A 21,815-nucleotide genomic window follows, 5' to 3' on the forward strand; every position below is an offset into this window, starting at 1 on the left:
TATCTTGCATTGATATCAGGAGTGAGAAAGGAACAGGTAGGAAAGGCTCTTCCAAGGTTTACCAGCAAGGTAGTTGAGGGAGAAGGAAGGGTGAAGTATAGTGTATAAATGCTGCTTTATATTTACAGTCTGATTCATTTCTCCTTACTTTCCTTCAAGGTATAAATTATTATCCTGACTCTACAGTGAGGGAACTGAGGCTCAGAGAGATTAAGTAATATGTCCACGGTCGCACAGATAGTGATGGAATTGAGATTAAAACCAAGTCTGTCTAATTCCAAAGCTGGTATTCTTTTCGTCATCATAGTGCTCTTCTCTTTTCCAGGATGTTCGCAACTTTCTGAATTTCATCAATTCCAAGATACCTTTTTTTCCCACCACATTATGAGCTTATCTGAAAAGGGAATACATAGTGTTACAATTGCTATTAGCAAGAAAGAATTGTAACTGTCATTGTCTTTGTGTGCACAAACTTGGGTATTACTCTTGTAGGCGTGATTTGATAACTGTGGTCACTTGATGTTTTCACCAACAAACCAGTAAGGAACATTTGCAGAAGGAATGTAAGTCCTAGTTGTTTTCAAAAACTTGCCTTTGATATATGGTCAAATCAAGAAGTCATCACCGTTAAAATTTGCACAGTGAGAGTCTGGGCCTTGGAGAAAATCTGAAAGAGAAAATAAGAGCACTTTTCAGAAATGCTACATCACTGTTGCTCTTAATGGCGCAAGGGAGAGTGCTGTATGTGTGGAAGAGTAGCAGCTGTAAGATTCTTCGACCAAAGTTACACAGAATAGTCAAGGATGTGTTCTAGCATGTATTGTATCCTGTAATCCCAACAACAGTCTTGCCAAATAGTTGTTAGTTTTCTGATTTTACAGAAGAGGAAATGCGGCCTAAAGAGATTATATAACTTGCTCAGTTCCTACTACTAGAAAGAGCAGGGTTTTAACCCAGGTTTTTAGACCATGCAATCTTGCTGTTAAACATCACATTCTATTCTCAAACATTTTTTGCACATGACACCAGAGGTACAGTACTCTGCAGGGCACATGACAAGTCAGTTTCTGGCAAATTAAATAAGAAATTCCTGTTTTGCTCCGTGAAGAATGAAGGTAAGTGTGCCCAAGGCAACAGTGAGTGATTAAAGACTTGTGGCTTTTTCTTGGTTTAGATCAGAGGATCCAGTGGACTTTTGGAGTCAAACATACTTGCGTTTGAATCTCAAATAAGTCACTCAGTGACTGCAAGAACTTGGGAAGTTGTTTAGCTTGTCAGAGTCTCATTTTTATGAGATGGGATTGTAAACCTGCTGGGGCTTTGTTTGCCTTACAGGAGATAATGGGTGCGATTTTGTCACACTGAGCACACAGCGGCACTCTCAGGGAGGACACTGCTCTTTTCCCATTTCATGGAGTTACTTTTGGGCTGAGTATCTCAGTCTAATTTTACAACTAGGTGTTTTCTTCAAGAAAGTTAAACTGGCTAAGGAAAACTGTTTTCTATTTCCTCTGCTCCAAAGCTGAGTGGCACACATAATCTTTTATTTATTCAACATATTTGTTCACACAATGTGCCGGACATGAGTGTAAAGAGAAAAAGCCAGAGCCTTGGCATCAGGATGTCTGCAAGAACACTGGCTCCATCACGTGGTGTCATCTTGGACAGTCAGCTCATCTTTCTGAACCTCACCTTGTTTATATGAAGTGAAGAAAATACCATCTCTTTTATTTCTGAGCTGCTATAAGAATTGAAGAGATGATTAAAATAAAATTGCTTTGCACTAAGAAGGGGTTAGTGTAGTATCTATTTCCCCTGATCTTGATACCCTTGGATAGAAATCAGGCTGCTCTACTAGTTGCAAACCGAGTGATAGTGTGCTGGAAATACTTAACAACAGGCTCTCGGGGGGTGGGGGGGTGGGGAGGGAATCTCTGACTGCAGCATGTAATGATTTCCATGATATAAATCCTTCCAGGCAGCTCCAGCCCACCTCTGACAACTGTTTCTCTTGCTCTGTGTTGGGCACACAGGCCCAACCACTGATTTCTTATGTAAGATAACATATTTGCAAGTTCCAGGGACTTGGGTGTGGACATCTTTGGGAGGCCATTTTTCTGCCTACCACAAATGGCCCAATTATTTTACTCTCTGTGCATCCTCTCACAACATCATTAGAGATTCTTATCCGTATTTTGCAGATGAGGAAAATGTGGCTTAAAAAGTTGAACTTGCCGAAAGTAACCTACCCAGCAAATGTTAAACTGAAGTTTGAACTCAAGTCATCTAATTCCCAAGACTGTTTCTTATCCATGTCCTTGTGTTGTCTCCCCTGTCAGGGATTTAGTAAGCTGATTCTCTGGTTTAGCAGAGAATTTCCATGGCAACAGTTGGGTTGCTGTGGTGGTGGTTGAGGGGGATTTATTTTCAGAGTTGTATGGAGTGATCAAGAGATCTGAAAATAAAAGTTGCTTTAGGTGGCATGTTCCGTCAGTGGTGACCCCTGCAGTAACCAGAGAAAAAATCACCCTGAGTGTTTCTAGACTTAGGTAGGCTGATTTCACAAAGCTTTGCCCACCATGGTAAACATGGAATTTTTTTAATGTAAAAAATAAACCAGTGAAAATTAAATGAGTCTTCTCCAAATAGCTGTGTTGTTACTCAAAGCTGTTTTACAGAACAGTAAAAATAGGGAAAATAGAGTTAATTCCTCTTTAATTTCAGCCAGGTTTATTGTCATCATGGGGAGAGAGGGAAAGCTCACAAAAGCCATGCCATTTTCTGAAAAAAAACAAAAAAAACAAAACCCAAATACTCTTTAAGAAAATAGGTTAACTCAGTTTCCATGGCAATGTTACCTAATGCTAAAATTCTATAGCTGACAGGAAAAAGTGACAGTGACAGAGAAACCAAACTGAGTGTAGTTATAGAGACTTCTTGTTTCATTATCATCCCATCTTAATTGTTCCTTTACATTTCAGACCTCACCTCCTATTATATTTTGAGGATAGGAACTAACCTATTTAGTTTGCATCCCCATCATTTAGTATAGTGGCTAACAGGAAGTAAGTGCTTCATAAATGCTGGTAGAATGCAACTGAATATTACGTTACCGTGGTAGAGTGCTTCCCAAGTGCATGCCTCAGATTGGTAGCCCTAAAATCACTTGCAGAAGTTTGAAAAATACAGATTCCCTCTGTTGATCTTAGAGATTCTCAAGTAGGAGACCTGTGAAGGGGCCCAGATACTTGCATTTTTATAAAGCCATGTAGGGAATTCTGAAATCCACCGATGTTTTAAAACCACACCTACCCTTGTTTACACATTTATAGGCAACATGCTAGACTCACATTTGCCTAAAGCCAAGCTTGAGTTAACATCTCTATAAAAAAAAGCACGGGAAGCACTTCTGTCACTCATTGCGGGTCTGTTATGTGCCCCACACTGGGCCAGGGGCAGTGAGGGACATCAGAATGATGAGCCCTATCTCCAGGAACCTTAAAATTGTGTTAGAAAACTAAGGACATCTTTAAGACTCAAGTCTGTTTGGATAGCCTTGGGGGGCTGATGAGGAACAGAAGGAACTTCTGATACTAATGGGTGTTAAAAGGGAAGACTGGAGGGGTATTGATTTTATTCAAGGACAGTGGAAACTTGTGGCAGGAAAGGAAGGTCAGTACCGGTTACTACTGAAGGTGGTGCTGCCTGCCCAGACGTCTGCCAGCCCCTACATGCTGGGCGGCAGTGTTCCTGCCACGAGCACTGAGGCTGAGCAGCAGAAGCCTGTGTTCCATTTGCAGGATTTGGCTGTTAGCCTTTTAGCAGGAGCAAGAACATGGTTCTGGATTTTGGTATTGAAGCGGTAGGAATGTGGCCACAAAGCTAGAGCAGAAAATGGGGGAATTAGAGAAAAAAAACACTTGATGGTCAAGAGAGCTAATTTACAGAGCTCTAAGAGACAACCTTCCAGTAATTAAATACCCGGAACCAGAGAACGATTGTGTTGTTGTCATTATTGTCCTAGTCTTACTCATAGTATTGCCAAGGAAACATCAGTTACAGGCACACCTTGTAGATATTGTGGGTTTGGTTCCAGACCACTGCAATAAAATGAGTATCACAGTAAAGCGAGTCACACAAGTTTTTAGTTTCCCAGTGCATATAAAAGTTATGTTTACACTATATTTTACTTTATTAGGTGTGCAATAGCATTATGTCTTAAAAAAAAGTACATACCTAAATTTAAAAATACTTTATTGCTAAAAAAAAACTGCCAGCATCTGACACTTCAGAGAGTCAAAATCTTTTGGGGTGGAGGGTCTTGCCTCAATATTGTAAGAAGCAATTCCTCATCCTTTAAAGTTTTAATGAGATTGCAGCAATTTAGTCACATTTTTAGGCTTCATTTCTATTTCTAGTTCTCTTGCTATTTCCACTACATCTGCAGTTACTTCCTCCACTGAAGTCTTTTTTTTTTAACATTTCTTATTGATTTATAATCATTTTACAATGTGTCAAATTCCAGTGTAGAGCACAATTTTTCAGTTATACATGAACATATATATATTCATTGTCACATTTTTTTCTCTGTGAGCTACCATAAGATCTTGTATATATTTCCCTGTGCTATACAGTATAATCTTGTTTATTTATTCTACAGTTTTGAAATCCTGTCTATCCCTTCCCACCCTCCTCCGCCCCCTTGGCAGCCACAAGTTTGTATCCTATGTCTGTGAGTCTATTTCTGTTTTGTATTTATGCATTTTTTGTTTGTTTTGTTTTTTTAAGATTCCGCATATGAGTGATCTCATATGGTATTTTTCTTTCTCTTTCTGGCTTACTTCACTTAGAATGACATTCTCCAGGAACATCCATGTTGCTGCAAATGGCGTTATGTTGTTGGTTTTTATGGCTGAGTAGTATTTCATAGTATAAATATACCACATCTTCTTTATCCAGTCATCCGTTGATGGACATTTAGGCTGTTTCCATGTCTTGGCTATTGTAAATAGTGCTGCTATGAACATTGGGGTGCAGGTGTCATTTTGAAGTAGGGTTCCTTCTGGATATATGTCCAGGAGCGGGATTCCTGGGTCATACGGTAAGTCTATTCCTAGTCTTTTGAGGAATCTCCATACTGTTTTCCACAGTGGCTGCACCAAACTACATTCCCACCAGCAGTGAAGGAGGGTTCCCCTTTCTCCACAGCCTCTCCAGCATTTGTCATTTTTGGATTTTTGAATGACGGCCATTCTGACTGGTGGAGGTGATACCTCATTGTAGTTTTGATTTGCATTTCTCTGATAATTAGTGATATTGAGCATTTTTTCATGTGCCTAATGATCATTTGTATGTCTTCCTTAGAGAATGGCTTGTTTAGGTCTTTTACCCATTTTTGGATTGGGTTGTTTGCTTGTTTCTTATTAAGTCTTATGAGCTGCTTATATATTCTGGAGATCAAGCCTTTGTCGGTTTCATTTGCAAAAATTTTCTCCTATTCCGTAGGTTGTCTGTTTTACTCATGGTTTCCTTTGCTGTGCAGAAGCTTGTAAGTTTCATTAGGTCCCATTTGTTTATTCTTGCTTTTATTTCTATTGCTTGGGTAGACTGCCCTAGGATAACATTTTTGAGATGTATGTCAGATAATGTTTTGCCTATATTTTCTTCTAGGAGGTTTGTATCTTGTCTTATGTTTAAGTCTTTGATCCATTTTGAGTTTATTTTTGTGTATGGTGTAAGGGAGTGTTCTAGCTTCATTGCTTTACATGCTGCTGTCCAGTTTTCCCAACACCATTTGCTGAAGAGACTGTCTTTATTCCATTGTATATTCTTGCCTCCTTTGTCGAAGATGAGTTGACCAAAGGTTTGTGGGTTCATTTCTGGGCTCTCTATTCTGTTCCATTGGTCCATATGTCTGTTTTGGTACCGATACCATGCTATCTTGATGACTGTAGCTCTATAGTATTGTCTGAAGTCTGGGAGAGTTATTCCTCCAGCCTCTTTCTTTCTCTTCAGTAATGCTTTGGCAATTCTAGGTCTTTGATGGTTCCATATAAATTTTATTATGATTTGTTCTAGTTCTGTGAAATATGTCCTGGATAATTTGATAGGGATTGCATTAAATCTGTAGATTGCCTTGGGCAGTGTGACCATTTTAACAATATTGATTCTTCCAATCCAAGAGCATGGGACATCTTCCCATTTTTTAAAGTCTTCTTTAATTTCCTTCATCAGTGGTTTATAGTTTTCTGTGTATAATTCTTTCACCTCCTTGGTTAGATTTATTCCTAGGTATTTTATTACTTTGGGTGCTATTTTAAAGGGGATTGTTTCTTTACTTTCTTTTTCTGTTGATTCATCATTAGTGTAAAGAAATGCAACTGATTTTTGAATGTTAATCTTGTAACCTGCTACCTTGCTGAATTCTTCGATCAGCTCTAGTAGTTTTTGTGTGGACCTTTTAGGGTTTTCTATATATAGTAACATGTCGTCGACATATAGTGACACTTTTACCTCCTCTTTTCCAATTTGGATCCCTTTTATTTCTCTCTTGCCTGATTGCTGTGGCTAGGACTTCCAAGACTATGTTGAATAGGAATGGTGATAGTGGGCATCCTTGCCTTGTTCCAGATTTTAGTGGGAAGCTTTTGAATTTTTCACTGCTGAGTACTATGGTGGCTGTAGGTTTGTCATATATAGCTTTTATTATGTTGAGATATGTTCCCTCTATATCCACACTGGTGACAGTTTTTAATCATAAATGGGTGTTGAATTTTATCAAATGCTTTTTCTGCATCTATTGAGATCATCATGTGGTTTTTCTCCTTTCTCTTGTTGATGTGATGTATTACATTGATTGATTTGCATATGTTGAACCACCCTTGTGTCCCTGGGATGAACCCCACTTGTCATGATGTATAATCTTTTTCATGTGTTGTTGGATTCTATTTGCTAATATTTTGGTGAGGATTTTGGCATCTATGTTCATCAGTGATATTGACCTGTAATTCTCTTTTTTTGTAATGTCTTTGCCTGGTTTTGGTATCAGGGTGATGGTGGCTTCATAGAATGAGTTTGGGAATATTCCCTCCTTTTCGATCTTCTGGAAGAGTTTGAGAAGGACTGGTATAAGTTCTTCTTTGTATGTTTGGTAGAATTCCCCAGTGAAGCCGTCCGGTCCTCGACTTTAATTTGTTGGGAGGTTTTTTATTGCTATTTCAATTTCATTTCTAGTGATCTGTTTGTTCAAGTGTTCAGATTCTTCTTGATTCAGTCTTGGTGGACTGTATGTTTCCAGAAACTTGTCCATCTCCTCTAGGTTATCCAGTTTGGTTCCATATAGTTTTTCATAATATTCTCATATGATATTCTGATTTCTATTTTATTTGTTGTAATTTCTCCATTTTCCTTTCTTGTTTTGCTAATTTGTGCTCTCTCTTTTTTCTTCTTTGTGAGTTTTGCCAGAGGTTTGTCGATTTTATTTACTTTTTCAAAAAACCAGCTTTTGGTTTGATTGATTTTTTTCTGTGGGTTTTTAAAATCTCTATTTTATTTATTTCCTCCCTGATCTTTACAATTTCCTTCCTTCTGCTGCCTTTTGGGGTTTTTTGTTCTTCTTTTTCTAGTTCTTTTAGTTGGTGGGTTAAGTTGTTTATTTGGGATTATTCTTTTTTGAGAAGGCCTGTATCGCTATACACTTCCCTCTTAGCACTACCTTTGCTGTGTCCCATAAATTCTGTGTGGTTGTGCTTTCATTTTCATTTGTCTCAAGGTATTTTTTAATTTCAGCTTTGATTTCCTCATTGACCCGTTGCTTTTTATTGTTTAATCTCCATGCTTTCTTTTTTTTCTCTTTTGCTTCTCTGTTGTTGATTTCTTGCTTCATGGCATTGTGGTCAGTAAAGATATTTGAGATAATTTCTATCTTCTTAAAATTGTTGAGGTTTCTTTTGTGCCCAAGTACATGATCAATCCTAGAAAATGTTCCATGTGCACTTGAAAAGAATGTATATCCTGTTTTTTGGGGGTGTAATGCTCTGAAAATATCCACCAAATCTAATTTTTCTGTTGTATTATTTAGTTTCTCTGTTGCCTTATTTATTTTCTGTCTGGAAGATCTGTCTAGTGATGTTAATGCGGTGTTAAAATCTCCAACTATGATTGTATTCCCATCAATATCCCCCTTTATCTCTGTTAGTAATTGTTCTATGTACTTAGGTGCTCCTATATTGGGTGCATATATGTTAATGAGTGTAATATCCTCATCTTTTATCACTCCTTTAATCATTATAAAATGTCCTTCTTTATTTTTCTTTATGGCCTTTGTTTTAAAGTCTATTTTGTCTGAAATCAGTACTGCAACACCTGCTCTTTTGGCTTTTCCATTTGCATGGAATATCCTTTTCACTCTCAATCTATATGTGTCCTTCTCCCTAAAGTGGGTCTCTTGTATGCAGCATATTGAAGGTTCTTGCTTTATTATCCAGTCTGCCACTCTGTGTCTTTTGACTGGAGCATTTAGTCCATTAACATTTACAGTAATTAATGATAGATGTGTGTTTATTGCCATTTTGAACTTTTCTTTGCAGTTGATTTGGTATTTCCTCTTTGTTCCTTTCTTCTTCCTTTTGTGGTTTGGTAATTTTCCTTTGTATTGTCATGGATTTTATTTAGTTTTTGTGACTCCCTTGTAAGTTTTTGGCTTGTGGTTACCCTTTTCTGTAAGTCTATTAGCCCATCACTATATCTCAAACCCATCCTACTGAAAACAAAAAATTTAAAAAAGAAAAAAAAACTCTATATTTTCTTGCTCCCCTCTCCCACTCTGAATGATTTAGATATCTTCTTTTACAATTTAGTGTTTATTCTATTTGTAATTCATGAGTTATTACCTTTCCAGTTATAAGTTTCTCATTTCTGTAGCATCTTGCTTCTTTTCTATTTAGAGTAGACTTTTCAGTATTTCTTTTAGCATGGGTTTAGTGTTGCTAAACTCTTTTAGTTTTTTCTTGTCTGTGAAGTTCTTTGTCTCCTTCTATCCTAAAGGATAGCCTTGCTGGATAAAGTATCCTAGGCTGCATCTTTTTTTCATTCAGGACTTTGAATATATCTTGCCACTCCCTTCTGGCCTGTAGTGTTTGTGTAGAGAAATCAGCTGAAAGCCTTATGGGGGTTCCCTTGTAACTCACTCTTTGTTTTTCTCTTGCTGCCCTTAGGATCATTTCTTTATCCTTGACTCTGGCCATCTTGGTTATGGTATGTCTTGGTGTGTGTCTGTTTGGGTTCTTCCTGTTTGGGACCCTCTGAGCCTCCTGTACTTGGATATCTGATTCCTTCTTTAGGTTTGGGAAGTTTTCAGTCATGATTTCTTCAAAAACCTTTTCAACCCCCTTTGATCTTTCTTCCCCTTCTGGGACCCCTATTACGCAGATTGGCATGCTTTATATTATCCCATAGGTCCCTTATGTTGCTTTCACTTGTTTTTATTTGTTTATCTTACAGTTGTTCTGATTGGGTGCTTTCTGTTGTCCTATCTTCTAGGTCACTAATTCGTTCCTCTGCATTATCTAGTCTGCTCTGCACAGCCTTTAGATCTGTTCCCATCTCAACCAATGAGTTTACCAGTTATACTTGGCTCTTCTTTATAGCTTCTATTTCATTTTTGACATATTTTATATCTCTAAACACAATTTCTTTTAGTTCCTTCAGTACTTTGATCACTGCTTTTTTGAAATCTTGATCTAGTAGGCTATCGATGTCTATTTCATTGATCGTTCTTCCAGGGGATTTCTCTTGTTCTTTTAATTGGGAATGGTTTCTCTGCTTCTTCATCTTGCTCTATCTCTCTGGCACTGTGGCTTATAGAGTATCAGTTACCTATTGTGGTCCTTAAAGGAGTTTATTTATTTATCTATCTAATGCCTATGTAGGAATAAAACTTAAAAAATAAAAAAAGGAGAGAGAGAGAAAGAGAATTCTAAAAGAAGGGAGAAAAAAGGTTTGAAAACAGTGTATAATCAATTATAGAAGTGCAATTTGAATCAGACTAGCATTTGAGTTGAGACGTCTTTTTTAAAAATCCTTAAAAAAAAAAAGGAAAAAAGATCGAAAAACGATATTTGAAACCTATTTATAAACAATAACAAGATCAAACCCAAAAGAAATGAAAGTGAAATCAATTGGATTTTTTAAAAAAATAATAAGAATAGAACTACTTTAAAAGAAAAATTTAAAAAGGAATTAAAACTAGAAGCATATACAATTGTTTAGAAAGTAGAAATTAAAAAGGTAATAGAAAATAGAGCAGATTAAAAAAAGATAAAAAAGAATTTTAAGAGAAGGGAGGAAAAAAAGGTTTGAAAAATAGTATATAATAAATTATAGAAGAGCAATTTGAATCAGACTAGCATTCGAGTTGAGACACCTTTTTAAAAACCCTTAAAAAAAAGAAAGGAAAAAAGAATCAAAAAATGATATTTAAAACTTATTTATAATCAATAACAGGAGATCAAACACAAAAGAAATGAAAATGAAATCAATTGATTTTTAAAAAAATAATGTAACTGCTTTAAAAGAAAAATTTAAAAGGAATTAAAACTAGAAGCATATACAATTGTTTAGAAAGAAAAATTTAAAAATGAATTAAGACTAGAAGCATATACAATTGTTTAGAAAATAGAAATTTAAAAGGTAATAAAAAATGTAAGATAAAAAATGATAGAATTTTGAAAAAGGGGAGGAGAAAAGGTTTGAAAACAGTGTATAATGAATAATTGAAGAGCAAGTTGAAGCAGAATAGCAGTCGAGTTGTGACGTCTCTTAAAAACCTTTAAAAAAGGAGAAAAGAGGAAAAAATATATTTGAAACCTGTGTCTAATCAATAACAGGAGATCAAAACCAAGAGAGATAAAAATGACATGACGTGGATTTTTTAAAATAATAATATTATTTTAAAAGAAATATTTTAAAGGAATTAAAACTGAGAGGATATATAATTGTTTAAAAAGTGAAAATTAAAAAGGTAATAGAAAATACAACAGGTAAAAACAGATTTAAAAACAAAGGGGGGGGGTGTTCTCCTGGAGACTGTGTGCTCTTAATGAGGTCTTTCTGTCTTCACCCTGTTTTGTGAGCTCAGTTTGCTGTTTCCAGAGGCCCTCTGTTGGTGCCCTCGTCTGTGCTGCTCGCAGTGCCTGTCGGCAAGCAGACCGGGCCTCCTCCCAGCACAGCGTTCCTGCGGGAAAGGCGGGGGTCCACCCGCCATCTCCCGGCGCTGGTTGCTCCGCAGCTCCAAGCCACCGCGCGCTCTGCCCTGGGTTGGCACTCCGCAGGCGGGTCCCTGGAAGACTGCAGAACAGCCCTGCCCCTGCTCCGTGTCCAAACCCAGCTCCTTGTTTGTCCTGGTGGTGCGAACATTGTGAGGTACCAGGGCAGAAGGATCCTATCTGACTCGGGCTGCAAACAAGTCACTCTCTGGCCTTTGAGGCTGCCAAGCCCCCAGGTGCGGATTCAGGTTTCGCCCCCGCCTCCACCTGGGTGCCAAGCGCTGGAGGATTCGGCGGCTGCGCCTGAGCCCCACCTCTCCTCGCTGAAAACCTTCCGTGGGTTTTCATAGATGGGGGTGTGCATCCTTCCCCCCAGGGCACGTCATCCATGCTGTTTTACGGAGGGCCCAGGTTGTTCTGCCCTGTGCACCCACTCATCCACATTGCGCAGCACCCTGCAGTCCCCCAGGGCTGCCTCAGTGCAGCTGTCCCGGTCCTCTGCCCAGGTCTGGCAGCCTGTCCCAGCCCCCAGCTCCCGGCTCGGGTCTCGGGCTGGGTGTCGCAGAGACCCTCTGTGCCCATTTAACTTAGTTCTGTCAGTCAAGGGCTGCTCCGTACAGATCCAAGCCTCGGAGGCTCCCCCTCCGTCCCACTGGCCTCTCCGTTGGAGGGGAGTGGACCCAGAGAATGAGCGCCAGTCCTCCTTTGCCGTTCCCTCCACACTGGACCGGTCCCGCACTGTTTTGCCTTTTCATTTTTCTTTTTTTCCTTTCTCCTACCAGATTTTTGGCATCTTTGTCTTTTGAGGAGGACAGTGTTCTGTCAGAGTTCCGCAGGTGCTCTGGTTGGCTGAGTGGGTCCGTGGATGTGAGTCTTGGTGTATCTGTGGGAGAGGGTGAGCTACGAGTGTCTTACAACTCCGCCATCTTGGCCTTGTCTTCCCCTCCACTGAAGTCTTGAACCCCGCAAAGTCATCTGTGAGGGTTGGATAAACTTCTTCCAAACTCCTGTTAATGTTGGTATTTTGACCTCGTCTCATGAATCATGACTGTTCTTAATGGCATCTAGAATGATGAATCCTTTCCAGAAGGTTTTCAGTTGACTTGTCCAGATCCATCAGAGGAAAAAATCACTATCTATGGTAGCTATAGCCTTACAAAATGTAGTTATTAAATAATAAGACTTGAAAGTCATATTTACTTCTTGATCTGTGGGCTGCAGAATGGATGCCATACTAACAGGCATGAAAACAACACTGGTCTCATTGTACATCTCTGTGAGAGCTCTTGGGTGACCAGGTGCATTGTCAGTGAGCAGTAATATTTTGAAAGAAATGCTTTTTTCTGAGCAGTAGATCTCCACAGTGGGCTTACAACAGTCAAGTAAATCATGTTGTAAACAGATGTGCTGTCATCCAGGCTTTGGTGTTTCATTTATACAGCACAGGCAGAGTAGATTTAACATATTTCTTAAGGGCCCAAGGACTTTCAGAATGGTGAGTGAACATTGGCTTTAACTTAAAGTCACAAGTGCATTAACCCCTAACAGGAAAATCAGCCTGTTCTCTGAAGCTTTGAAGCCAGGCATTGACTTCTCCTCCCTAGCTATGAAAGTCCAAAATGGCATCTTCTTTCAATATTGGGCTATTACATCTACATTGAAAATCTGTTGTTCAGTATAACCACCTTCATTAATTGCCTTAGCTAGATCTTCTGGGTAACTTGGCTGCAGCTTCTACATCAGCACTTTTTGCTTCATCTTGCACTTTGATGTTTCAGAAATGGCTTCTTTCCTTCAGTCTTATGATCTAGCCTCTTCTAGCTTCAAACGTTTCTTCTGCAGCTTCCTCACCTCTCTCTGCCCTTACAGAGTTTGAGAGAATTGGGGCCATGCTCTGGATTGGGTTTTGGCTTAAGGGAATGTTGTGGCTGGTTTGATCTTCTATCTAGAACACTAGAAGTTTATCCATATCAGCAATAAAGCTGTTTCATGTTCTTATCATTGGTGTGTTCACTGGAATAGCACTTTTAATTTCCTTCAAGGACTTTTCCTTTGCTGTCACAACTTGGCTGTTTGGCATGAATGGCCTAGCCTTTGGCCTGTCTTGGTTGGTTTTCATCATGCCTTTCTCACAAAGCTTAATCATTTCTAGCATTTGATTTAAAAAGATATGCAACTCTTCCCTTCACTTGAACACTTAGAGGCCATTGTAGGGTTATTCACTGGTCTAATTTCAATACTGTTGTGTTTCAGGGAATAGGGAACGAGGCCCAAGGAAAGGGAGAGAGACAGGGAATCAGCCAGTCAATAGAGCATTCAGAACACACACAAAATTGATCAGTTAAGTTCAGCATGTTAAATGGGTGCAGTTTATGGTGCCCCAAAACAACTAGTAACATCGAAAATCACTGATCACAGATACCACAACAAAAAAAGTCTGAACTATTGCAAGAATTACCAAAATGTAACACAGAGGCATAAAGTGAGCAAATGCTGTTGGAAAAATGGAGTGGATACACTTGCTCCCTGCAAGGTTGCCACAAACCTTCAATTTGTAAAAGTGCAATAGAGCGAAGTATCTGCAAAGTGCAATAAAGTGAAGCATGGTAAAAGGAGGCATGCTTGTATAATGAAACAATGAGGATAACAAGTGAGTATAAAGGAAAGAATAACAAGCAATACTATTACGTAGTAGACTATGTAATGTAGTAGTCATGACATGCCGTAGTCTCTAAATTCAGCATGCATTTATTATGCCCAGAAAATGCAGATAAAAATAAAAATGTGAAGCAGATAAAAAATAGAAGGAGGAGGAGAAAGATAAGGCAATTAAGTACCAGAACTACTTTATTAACAACTGGACAAGCATCCAATACCTTAGTGCCTAGTCTGAAATGTGTCTTTTAAGTCAACACTCCACCCATAAAATGTGGCTCAACAAATGTCCTGAGCTCGGAACACAAGGGAAAGCATTTTCCTCAAATAGCCTACATTATTTCATTTCCTTCAGCATCTTCTGTGTGCCAGGTGTTCTTGTGTATTGGGGACACCATTAAAAGAAGACGGAGTCCCCACCTTATTTTTCACCAGAGCACTCAACACTAGTTGATATTTTATTATACATTTTTTACTTTAGGTTGTCTATAGTTTGTGTCCCACCTAAAAGTGAGCTCTGTGAGGGAAAGGACCTCTTTCCTGTTCACGGTTCTATTCCCTGTTCTATTGTAGACCCTGCTCATCAACTACTAGTTGAATAGATGGATAAGTGAGTGAATAATCTTGGGAATATGGTGATTAAACAGGAAATTCTGAGTTTCTTTTGAGCTACTATCTTGTTTTTTTTTTGTTTAAGTATAGTCAGTTTACAGTGTTGTCAGTTTCTGATGTACAGCATAATGTTTCATATATATATATATTCTTTTTCATATTCTTTTTCATTATAGGTTACTACAAGATATTGAATAAAGTTCCCTGTGCTATAAAATAGAAACTTGTTATTTATTTTATATATAGTAGGTAGTATCTGCAAATCTCAAACTCCTAATTTATCCCTTCCTACCCAATTTCCCCCTAGTAACCGTAAGTTTGTTTTCTATGTCTGTATGTTTCTGTTTTGTAAATAAGTTGAACTACTATCTTGAGGGGTAGTTTATCAAGCATCAAACATATAAAGAATAGAGTTGCTCATCACATAAGATGTCTACTTTCTGTTCTCATATCAAATAGGAAATTCCTCTTTTCACCAAAATGGAATATAAAATTTCTCAACCTAAAACAGTGTATTAGTCAGTTTAGTCCAGGTTAAGTGTGGTAAAAATAAACTCCATAATTTCAGTTACTTAGCGCAATAAAATATAGTTTCTTTTTCATGTTACAGCCCCTTGAGTGGTTCTCCTCTGATCTGTTACTTGGGGATCTCAGCTTTTTCCACCTTGTGGCTTCGCCATCTTCAGTTCCTTCTTTTCAAAGCTTTACAATGGGGTAGAGAGCGTGGGAAAGACACCTGTGATATGTTAGCCCAGACTGGAAGTGATGTACATTGCTTCCTTCTGTATTCCATTAGCATGGTCTTACTGCATTGTAAGAGGACTGGAAAATGTAGTCTTCTTGTGTGCCAAGGAGGAGGTTATGGTTTGGTGAATACATGGCATTGACTCATGTTACATTTTCAACACTGACTTTAAAAATAAGAGCCATGGTATTGTAGCCATAGTCAACAGGTACAGAAAATACAGATCGGAAACAAAATAGTCTATGCAAATCTTTAATAAAGATAAGATGTTACTTAATTCATTCACTAGATATATATGAAGTTATTACTATGTACCACTCTTTGCGCTGTTTTACAGCTTATAATCTAGCAGGAAAGATACATGAGCTGTTACAATGAAGTAAGATGAGTGTCTTGATAAAGTACAGCATGTTGTGGGAAAGTCATAATAATATTTTTAAATAATTATTAACATTTTGAGCATTTGCCATGTATCAGGCACTTTAAAAGATACTGCATTTATTTTTTCACAATGGTAAGAAGTAGACACTACTGTGTTGTTGTTTCATGGATGAGTGAACGGAGACTTAGAAAAAATCAGCAACTTACTCAAGGTCACACAGTAATTAATACACTTTAAGTAACTGAGTAAGCAATGATTAGCCTTGATAATGAAAGTTTCTCAAACAAGAATGGGATGGTTTAACCCCAGATTATTTCATGTAGAATGAAAATACTACAAAACTCCCAGAGGAAAACGCACATGAGATTGAGCATTGAGACTATTCCATGACCTCACAGCTTCTCACCAGCTCCTTAGTGAGGAAGGATCAGAGGTGACAGCAGAACCTACCCTACATCCCCTTAGTTTGCTGCACAAAATGCTGAAAATAAAACCCACGCAGCTCCCATACTCCCAATATTTTTGTTTTTTGTTGTCCCAGCTTAAAAAATCTTCTTAGTCACTACAAAATGTCTCTTTACTCTCCCTCTCCTTTTCTGTCATCTATTTTATCTTATCTAATCTAATCTAATCTAATCTAATCTAATCTATTTTACCTACCTACCTACCAAGAGAGAGAAGCAAAATGAAGTAGGTGCTTCCTTTGAAATTTGACTCTTATACTGGGATGTGCTATGCCCTGGCAAGGTGGTTATATATCCATATAAACAAATAAGAAAATATTTGTGAGTGCATACAGTTCCATTTGAAGTAAATGAGAAATTTTATGCTCAGCTTGAGTAATTTAGTGTTTTAGTGATTGATGAAGGAATCAGTAAACAACACAATTTATATTTATGATATTCTTAATATGAAAATCATTATCTTTCCATAGTCAAAAAGCAAAACTAAAATAACCAGAGTTCTGCCTAGTTTTTTAATATGAGCTGCCTCCCCCACACCCGCCCCAATTTCTCTGCCAGAACTTAAATTCCTAGGCAATAAAAATTTCCCACCAAGGCAAAAAAAGATTCAATAATTGTTCTGCAAAGTAAAGAAGCCAGGTAGAATGGGATACTCGACTTGGAAACTTTCCATTGCAATAATGTGGAAATAACAGATTTAATGAGAATGGTATAATGAGGCAGGGGAACAGTTTCATCCTTGAGCCAAAGTCACATTTTTCTCTCCACAGGGTAGAGTAAAGAGGTGGATTGAGCAAGGAGCTCACCTGGTAAACCCACTGTTTTTGCAGATGTAAGTGGCTCACAGCTGGATTTAACTGCTGTGAGTTGCTTACCCACATGTGGTATTACATGAAATAAAGAGGAGCTGAAACTGGGGAGTGGGAAATGTAATTTTTAGCACAGTCTCACTGTCAGCAATGGGAATTGCTTTTCTAAAACTGAAAGTATCCTTGATGAAAACATTCTTTGACATACTCAACATTGCCTTGGGATAAATTCTTCCAGAAGCCATGAAACACTTCTTCATTTTGCAGGTTTATAACGTTTTATTGTCTACTTTATGAAACGCTGTGAAGCTGTTGCGCTGCCCTCTGCTGATTCTGAGCTGCATAACCAGGGTGTTCACAAGTAAGACACTGAGATCATTTAACTCAAATTAAATACTTGTTTGAGCATGTGTAAAGCATTAGGGATGCAAGAACAATTTGAAAAGAGTATAATGAGTAAAGCCCAGGTTTTAAAGTCAGACAAACTGAGTCCTGATCCCAGCCAGCTCTACCTCATGCCAGCTATGGGATTATGGGGAATTTATTTAAATTCTCCCAGGCTCAGGGCTCAGTTTCCTTATATGCAAAATGGGACTGTAACACTTATTTGCGTCATGTTATAAGGTTAGGTAATGTATGCCAAGTATCTGAAATGGAGTAGACCCCATGATAGGGAGCTATCACAACAGAGATTAGTCATGCACTCAAGAAGAGGGTAGGACAAGGAGGGAATCTGGCAGTCTAGGATGAGGTTGCAGGAGGAGAGTGTCATTAGATGGCTCTTTAGTGACCCAGATAGTAAAATGCAGTGGTATCCTCACCGAGGATATCAGCGGTGAGAATGAAACTGCTTTAGGACATCCACGCTGCTAGCCAAGCAGAGACCATTCAGGAAGGGAGGTGGGGAGAGACTGGAAGAAGATGGATTGAGCTTTGCCCATTTTTCTGTATGTATATTTCTATGAAAGCATATTTTAAAATGTGCAAGATTTTTATGGATAATTTATGATTTTCATTGGAAGTCACTAGAAGAGATTTAAAATGTGTACGTGTGTGTTTGTGTATCACAAACTTCTAGATCAGGTTCACAATCCTAGTACATATCACATATTTGAGGATTTGTTTTGTAGATGTGGTCTTTTTCTGCAGGAAGCCTGACAGAGTACTTACACTGAGCTGGTAGCAGAAGGTGGGGAGGGGTTGTTGAGAATAGATCACAGTCTGCGTCTCTGGAATCTACACATCTCACAGCTTGTCCTGAAGGCAATTAGAATACACAATGGCGTGCTTTGACAAAGGGACTAACAACAAACTTGAATCATGTTTGGACCCTCAGGTGAAATCAACTAAACATAAAAGTGATTTTCTCAAAATTGTTTGGTTCAATTTTTACATGTTACAGATTCAAGTCAGTGTTTGGATCCATATTAAAGTTTGGAACAAATGGAATTGTTTGCACGTAAAATATAGTTATGAAATCGTTTTAACATTTTTGAATAATGTAGTGAAACACAACATAATGCTATGAATGGAAAAAAAATTAAATTGCATAAGATACAAAATTGAATGATTGCATTGTGAATGAAAAACCGTAGTTTTTATTTGGTCTGAACAAAAAGCACATAGAGGCACTGATAATTATTCCCTACACAACAAGCAGCAGACTGGGAAAAATCCCACGTGTTTACGAGGCTGTCACTTTCAACCCCCTACTTTCCTTTCCAAACCCCGGCTTCAGAATTTGAGTCTGGAACAAATAGGATTGTTTGTATGTAAAATATAGTTATGAAATTGTTTTAACAGCTTTGAATAATGTAGTAAAACACCACATAATGCTATGAATGGGCAGAGTACAAGAGCAATTGTGTTATACCGTTGCTTATCATTTTCCTTCTGTAATTTATGTGGGCATCTCTTAATGTTGAATGTTACTAGAAAATACAAATAGGGTGCTGTCTTAGCTCAGAATCACTAAAAGAGAAACAGAAATAAAGAAAAATGTATGACAAAAAAAGGCAGAAGAGCAAATGGCCATAGTAAAGAAAAGTGATGGAACCCTGGTGACAACAGGTGTGTGTCCCTGCAGTGATTTTTATTTTGATTTGATAAAAGATGTTTTTTAAAAAATTGAGTTAAGAATAAAAGTAAGCACAGCTAGCTGTCTCATAAACACAAGACCTGTTTCAGCTTTGGTACAAATATGCTTTATACACCCCTGTACGGTGGTATTTCTGAGCCATTTTCACGGGAACTCAGGGTGAGTGATCTTTGTAGGTCTGACATTCTGGGCATATACGGATTTTTTTTCACAGAACTGTAGAGCTTTTGCAAGAACTTACTGTAAATAACCCCACAGAAATATTTTCTTTTTGATGAAGCACTCATACAAAATATTAATTGAGAGCATGTGAATAATAAAATTAACCCCAAGTGAGTGTTTACCTTAAAAGGCCAAGGAGTATCATGGTTAATCTAAAGTTATTACTTTTAGGAAGGTCTGATTTTTTCCAGACTTCTATTCCACAGGTATTATTAAGATGAATAATTTAGTATCATTTCCAGGATAAGCACAAGCATGATTAATTTTATTGTTAAAATTATAATGGGTAGAATTTTCTGACTTTCATCATATATTTTGTGGTATTAATTTTTTCCCTAGAATTAGCTTCACCTAGTTGCCTTTGATTTAGTAACAGGTTCATGCTTTTGTGAATTTAGTAATAGAAGTATTCTGCACATCCCCCTCCCTGAAATACATTGAAGAGATAGATGCGCAGAAACACAGCCAGTCATTGGCATGTGTTGCATAGATAGGAAGGTTGTAGATTATGGGATGTCTCTTACTCAAGAAAGCATAACAGAATATAAATGGACAATTATGATGTTATTAGAGATAACCTTGAATATACCCCAATGTTTTTTTCAGTAAATTCCTCACAAACACTTAAGCTTAACAAAAATCAATGACAACAGCAAGGAATAAATACCTGATACATACTTTGCAATGACAGCACTCTAACATTGCTCCTATAATACATCTGATAGCTATAAAATTATTGTATTCTCCAAGGAGAACTGATAATTATGTTAATACAGACCTGTTTACAGAAGCTGTGTAGTGGAGTGAGCGGGGCACTGCTTAGGATTCACATTCAGGCTCCGAAGCTGTACTTGCCAAGTGCCTGTGAGTGGTCGTTTAATTTCTCAGAATGCCAGTTTTCTAATATTTAAGATAGTAATATTCACCACATGATTGTAAGGAAGATTAAATGAGAAAACATGTGTTAAGTGCTCATCCCTGTGCCTAGAACAAAGTAAATAATCTAAAAAAGTAGTAATTGACCTTATGATTTGGTTGATGAAAGCAAATGATCATGCAGCAGATGTCAAAGGACAGTTTGCCAGACTCTCAGACTTAGTAAACAATCTTATGGTTACTGGGGAAAGGGGGTGGGAGGGGAAAAATTTGGAAGTTTGATGTTTGCAAATGTTAGCCACTATATGTAAAAATAGATTAAAAATTTTTCTTTTGTATAGCACCGGGAACTATGCTCAATACCTTGTAAGAACCTTTAATGGGAAAAAATACGAAAGTGAATATGTATGTATATGCAAGACTGGGACATTGTGCTGTACACCAGAAATTGACACATTAAAATTGATTGTACTTCAATGAAAAAAAAAGGATAATTTGCCACAAAAATGTAAGTTGTAGTAGTGGTTGGTTCTGTGGTTTTAGTTCCCTGGATTCTGATAGAGCAAGAACAGAATAGGGCAGTGGAAAAAGTAAATCAGGAATGAGGTGTCAGCTGCACACTCACTTCAGTCTGTTCCCAGTAGGAAGCTCTGAAGCATGAACAGTGTGACAGTCTTGGTCTCACCTTGGGCCAGTGCAGGCAGCCTTTGCTGTCCTCCTCCCACCGTGTAGTCAGTCATTGGCCACAACATATGGATCTGAAGAAGGTGGGACTGGGATGGGGAGCTTTCTTGCCTAATAAGGTGCTCTTCTCCTGAAGAGGCAGTACTTAAAGCAGCAGGGGTGGTGTACCAGCCAGAAAAGGTGATATGAGCAGAGCACCACAGTAGTGTCCCTGTGACTACCATCCTTCCTCAGTAGGGTCTATGCAGTAGCAGAGGACTTCACTGCTGGGAGTATATGGCCTAAGAGTGTGCCTTTTCTCTTTCTTCTCTCTCTTTCTGTCTCTCTCCCTTTCTCTCTCTCTCTCTTTCTCTGTGTGTATATCTCTCTCTCTCTCCTTCTCCCTAATCTGAATCAGTTTTTAATTTCTGTTGTCCTATTCTTTGTTCCATAAAGTCCTACATTTCAAAATATTCCATGTCATACTGGTCATTTCCATATGACAGTCTTGATACACCCACTGTAGAGGGCTTCAGCATCTCCGCCCATAACTGTCAAGTAGTCTGGCCCTAAAGTGTGAAACACTGCAGTGTGTGCTGGGTAAGGTCCAGGGCAGAGTAGTGTAACTTGGGTTTGAAATTTCCCTCCACCGTTTACTTACTAAGTGAATTGAGCTCTTGGTCTCAGTCTCTTCATCTGTAAAATGGAACTAATAATGTCACCTGTCTCTTAAGATTCTTGCTAATTCAGTGAGCTTTTGTGCATGAAACGTTTAGAACAGTGATACAAGGTAAGCTAGTTATGCTAGTTGTGAAGTATTCGTGGTCATAAAGTGCAGAGGATGCCGTCATCAACCTCAGACTCAATATTCTGTTTTTACTTCTTTGGTTATTACCATCTCTCTTAATCGCTATTGACCACATTTGTGCAATTTTGGGTCTCCATAAGGTCTCATCCTTCCTGAATGTGAGCAAGCTCCTCCAATGTCTTCTGCCTACAAACACTTCACAGAAAAGCCTTATGAA

The 21,815-nt window shown here is 38.2% G+C and overlaps 1 long non-coding RNA gene across 1 annotated transcript in view; it reads left to right on the forward strand.

The window, feature by feature from the left end:
* The window catches only part of LOC140698661 (uncharacterized), a 158,116-nt gene that overhangs the window by 23,714 nt on the left and 112,587 nt on the right, over positions 1-21,815 (forward strand). The window contains exon 2 of the long non-coding RNA XR_012076465.1: positions 17,199-17,292. This is a non-coding gene — a long non-coding RNA (uncharacterized lncRNA). The remainder of the gene's footprint in view (positions 1-17,198; positions 17,293-21,815) is intronic.

The sequence above is a fragment of the Vicugna pacos genome, chromosome 10 (genome assembly GCF_048564905.1).
Source record: "Vicugna pacos chromosome 10, VicPac4, whole genome shotgun sequence".
Taxonomy (NCBI): Eukaryota; Metazoa; Chordata; class Mammalia; order Artiodactyla; family Camelidae; genus Vicugna; species Vicugna pacos.